The sequence below is a fragment of the Manacus vitellinus genome, unplaced genomic scaffold (assembly GCF_001715985.3).
Source record: "Manacus vitellinus isolate BGI_N305 unplaced genomic scaffold, ASM171598v3 scaffold_32_pilon, whole genome shotgun sequence".
Taxonomy (NCBI): Eukaryota; Metazoa; Chordata; class Aves; order Passeriformes; family Pipridae; genus Manacus; species Manacus vitellinus.
The window spans coordinates 2,823,532-2,828,944 of NW_021940460.1; positions in this window are offsets into that span (position 1 = coordinate 2,823,532).

Sequence of the window (5,413 nt, forward strand, 5' to 3'; positions counted from 1 at the left end):
GTGGAAGGTGAGGTGTGGCTGTCGGGGCTGGGGTCTGGTGGGCTTGATCATGGGGGCCTCCAAGTGACCCCCAACACATGGCCCCAAGGGCTATGGGGGCACCCAAATGGTCTCCACGGGGCTGGCAGATGGGGCAAGGGGAGGGGTCCCAAGGGGAGCCCCAGGATGTGGAGCTCCTGTGGCCTCAGGGGAAGGAGAGTGGGGCAAAGGGGTCTTCAGTAAAGGATAGAGGGATGAGGGGCGGTCCCCATGGGGACATTTCAAGGGTGACAGGATTGGGGATTGCCACAGGATCTCCACCAAGGGGACAAGAAGAGAGTCTTCTGAGACCAGAGTGTTGCTTAGGTGGGGTCTCCACCATGGGCTCCCCACCCTGGGGACAAGGCAAAGGAGCCCCCTTTGACCATGGTGGCGTTTAGGTGAGGTGCCCTCATGGGGACATGGCAAGGAGGGGCCTCTGTGGTGCAGATGGGATCTGAGGGGCAAGGATGGAGTTTGAGGTGGGATCTCACCCTTGGAGTCCCGTCAAGGGGGTCCTCTGAGAGCAGAAGGGGGTTTGAAGGGCAACGATGGAGTTCAAGGTGGAATCTCCCCCTGCAGGGACAAGGCAAGGGGGTCTTTTGTGAATGGGAGAGGGTATGAGGTGAATGTCTCCCTGTGGGGGCAAAGCAAACCAGGGTCCCAGGGTGATCAATGAGAGGGGGTGATGGGGCTTGACATGGGGCCCCCACCAGCAGGGACAAGGCAATTGGGTTCTCTGTGACCAGGATGGGGCCTGAGGTGGGGGCCCTGCTCTGGGGACAAGTTGAAGCAGTCTCCTATGATCAGGATGGAGTCTTAGGTGGAGCCCCTCCTTGGGGGACAAGTGAAAGCTTAGTCCTCTGACCAGGATGGAGCTGATGCAGGGTCCTTCCTTTGGGGATGAGTCAAAACTGTCCCCTATGACCAGGATGGGGTATTAGGTGGCTTCCCTGCTTTGGAGACAAAGTGAGGACATCCCTTGTGCCTCAGATAGGGCTCGAGGTGGGAGGATGTGGTATGAAGTAGGGTCTCCCTCGTGGGGACAAGGCGAGGATGTCCCCCGTGCTCAGGACGGGGTTTCTGGGGAGACAAGGGAGGGCAAGGCAGGATCTCCCCGGTGGGCAGGAGGATGTCCCTCAGGCTGGCACAGCTCCGTGAGGCAGGAGGTGACACTACCAGAGGCTCTCTGTCCCCGGGGCAAGACCAGACCTGCAGTTTGCCTCCCTGGCCACGCTGGGGCCGGGCCACGAGGGGGGTGCGGGCGGTGGCCCCGCGCGGGCGGACGCGGACACGGCGCTGGAGCAGAGCGGCCACCGGACAGCGGCTGAGAGACAGTGCAGTCACCCATAAAGTAGAAAGCACTACTAAACAGCACTGCAGGGTGTAGTGTTTCCTACTTTATGGATGAGTGTACTGTGGGCTACGGAGAAGAGAAGCACCGCCACCACCACGTGCCCGTCACGAGCTGCGCGCGCCCCGAGAGCAGAGGAGGGGTCATGCCCGGCTCACGGGAGGGGGTCCACGCTTGGCCACCCACCCCGTGAGCTCCACCACCCTCCCCAGGCTGCAGATGCTCTGCTTGTCCCTCCAGCACCTGGGGGGGACAGGGGCCACGTGGCCCAGTGGCCCAGCTGTGTGGCCAAGGGGCCCGTCCCATCGGAGCTCATACCATGCTGGGAGCCCAGGTAGGCAGCAGAGCCCCCAGTTCTTATTCTTTCCCCCCCTCATCTTCATTTCCCACGTGGTGAAGCCTTGGGAAGAGCTGGGCAGTGTCCCCACGTGCAGTGGGGACAGGCACAGGAGGCAGAAGAGGGCTCCTGATCATGTCTGGGTTCAGCAGGGCAAGGGACTGCTAAATAAAACTCTTCTGGCATTGACTTTGTGGATTTTTGTATTCAGTTCCTGGGAAATGCAAAACTGGGGAAGAGCTCCTTGCAGTGCTCAGGGCCACGTGCAGAGGGGGCATCCCAGTTTGCCCATGTTCAGAGCTCTGGGGAGGCCTTGGGGGGGTCACAGGTGGGATGGGGGCTGGCAAACCTCAGCCCCTGAGGGCTGTGGTCAAAGGCCAAGAGACCCTCCTACAATCCCAGTCCCCTCCAGCCACAAATTCCTGGCCTGTGTTTCCTGGGGGGGGGGTCCTAAAACCAACCTGGCTTCCAGGGATGCAGGAGAAGGGTCCCTGTTCCCAAACATCAGCTCCCAAACCCTTCCAGGCACCTTCCCTTGTGGCTTTGTCCCCCTATCTCCTGCCCGTGGGAGAGAGCATCTAAAAATAGTAGAAAAAAAATACCAAAAATACACTTTTTTTTTCCTTTTTTGAGCCCAAACGTCAGTGGAAAGTTTCCACATTTTGTAAAACTTCTTGTGATGGTCTTGGGATCATTTTGGGGGGGGGGGGTACTGAGTCTGTGGTAGTTTTTTTTTCCCTTTGCCCCCTCCCTGGGCTGGCCAGAAAGGACAGGGATGTTTTACTTCTCCTCGCTTTCCCATGTTCCGTGGGTTTGTGGCTGTTCAAAGGGGATGTGGAAGGGGAAAAAAAAAAATCAAATCAAAACTGTCGTCATGGTCACAAGGAGACAAGTTTTTAAACAGCAAAAATGAAGAAGGGCTAAAAAAAAAAATAACCCAAGCAGCCAGAGCTCAATGCCCTGAGCAGCTTTCGGTTTGTGAGCTCTGGGAGGGAAAAGCAAGTTCAAGTTTTTAATATGCAAAAGTTTTGAAAATTCACCTCCTAATAATGAATGTTCAAGTATTAGGAAGGGTAAATACCCAGTGTTCATGACCAAGGATTACTGTGGTTATGTATTACAGCTACTCAGTGGTGACTGCTGGGGGAGACTTGGGGAACGTGGTTCTTGCTGAGAGCAGCAAAACAGAAACTGCTACTTTTTTCCTATTTAAAAAAAAAAACACCACAAACCCTCCATTTTTTAGTGCCCTCCCTCCATCCTGAAGGCATTTCAGCAGGTTCCCATAAAGACACATGTACTGCCCATACTGGGGTGAGCTCCTGCTCTCCAAAGGACCTGGGCGCTTTCATCTGGGTCCTGGTTGATGCTGGACCTGCTCCAGGACACATCAGAGCAACCCCCTGACCTCAGGGTGGGTGTAGGAATCATGGAATCACAGAATCAACTGGGTTGGAAAAGACCTCCGAGATCATCCAGTCCAACCCCTGATCCAGCCCCACCGTGGTTCCCAGCCCATGGCACTGATGCCACACCCAGTCCCACCTTCAACACCTCCAGGGATGGAGAATCCACCCCCTCCCTGGGCAGCCCATTCCAGTGGCTGAGCACTCTCTCTGTAAAAATTTCTTCCTAATATCCAACCTAAACCTCCCCTGGCACAGCTTAAGACGGAGCCTGCAGCTGGCTGCTACAGCATGTCCCAGAGGAGACAAATGTGTTGGAGCCAGGGTTCAGAGGAAGGTTCTGAGGAGGGTTTGGAGGAAGGTTCTGAGGAGGGTTTGGAGGAAGGTTTGGAGGAGGGTTCAGAGGAGGGCTCTGAGGAAGGTTCAGAGGGGATTGTGCTCCCCGAAGCCATGAGATCTTATCAGGGAGCACTTCCCATCCTGCCTCTCGCCTCCTGCTAACGAAACCTGCCTGTTCTGTCTTGTCAGGGAGCTGAGCAGTGCCTGGGCCTCCTTCCACACTCATGCAGCACCTGCAGATCCTGCCTGGTGCCTCCCCGGGGGGAAACATTTGTGGGCAGGAACCGGGGGGATTCCAGTGGTGGGATCTATCCTGACCTGTTCCTGGAGCAGAAGGAGTCACTTGAACTGGTGGTTTGAAAGTAGATGAGACTAGAAAACACAGGAAGATGGGATCAGTTGTCTGGAATCTCCCCTCTGGTCTGTTGGCTGCATCCACTGCTCATCATCAGCGTGGGGCTTCCCCCCACCACACACACACACTCCTTAGGAATGGGCAGTCTGGAGATCTGGGATTTGGGTGGGATGGCAGAGTCCTGCTAAGAGAGGTGAGACTGCCTGGCGTGGTGGTAACTCCCTACATCACAGGTCCCATCTGAGTGGGTCATCTACACCCTTCACAGCCAGCAGTGAATTGAATATCTGGGTGGTGGTTTGCCTGTGCTGCCTGGGCTCAGGCAGAGGTGACACTTGGCCCATGGCATCCAGTTCAAGAGGTGACACATCTGCACAGGACACATCTGGATGTGCTGATGAAGCTGCTCAAAGGAGGTGCACACAAAGAGGTGTCTGAAAGAGGTACCAGAGACCCCCAAGGTACCTCCCCTGGGTCAAGTGGCCCCGGGCAGGTTCTCCTGGTGGCTCTATGTCCATCAAGGGAGCAGCACATGTGAGATGCCAAATGTCACCCCCACCCTGCAGGAGAGGGACACCAGCAGTGGGACTGGGAGCTGTTGCCACACACAAGGATGTGGGGAGGCAGGACCTGTCCCCAGTTGCTCAGAGGTTCAGGGATCATCAAACCTTCTTGGGCTTGGGATCAGCAAGCCTTGTTCTGCAGTGGGTCAAGCTTTGAACAGGGCTGGGGAGCAGGGGACAGACAGATGTCCCCCAGGGTGGCCCACTGGCTTTCCCCTGAGCATCACGAACGCTGACCAGCCTGATGGATGATGTGATCTTCATCAAAGACACAGCCAGGCAGGGAGGAGGCAGAGACAGAGCACGTCAGCCCGCTCTGTGTGCTCAGAGATGGCAGTGCCCGCTTTGCTGGAGCGTTATGCTGCTAACTCCTGTCTCCCTGGATCAGATCAGCCTCCCAGCCCTCCCTCCCTGCCCACACCACCCTCTGCCTCTTGTCCTGCTCATGCTGCAGGCAGGGTCCAGCAGCTTTCAGCAGAGGGTTGTTTCCAGCACAGTGTGTCAGTGAGGGACTGAGATTCAGTTCACACAGAGGGAAGGTGTGTGAACATCCCCAGGGCAGAGCTGGGTATGACCAGGGCAGACCCAGGAGTCCTGGGGCAGACCCAGGTATCCCTGGGGCAGAGCTGGGCATCCATGAGGCAGAGATGGGTATGACCAGGGCGGAGCCGAGCATTGCTGGGGCAGAGTTGGGTGTCCCTGGGGCAGAGCTGGGCATCCATGAGACAGAGTTGGGCATCCCTGGGGCAGAGCTGGGCATCCCCGAGGCAGAGACGGGTATCCCCGGGGCAGAGCCAAGAGTCCTGGGGCATAGCTGGGCATCCTGGGGCACAGATGGGCATCGCTGGGGCAGAGCTGAGCATCCTGGGGCAGAGCTGAGCATCCGCGGGACAAAGTCAGGCATCCCGGGGGCAGAGCCGGGTATCCCTGAAGCAGAGACATCCTGGGGCAGAGACGAGCATCCCCGGGGCAGAGGCGCGCAGAGGCTGGGGCCGGTGCTGTACCAAACCCCGATGCCGGCGGGATGCGGGGGGGATGCTG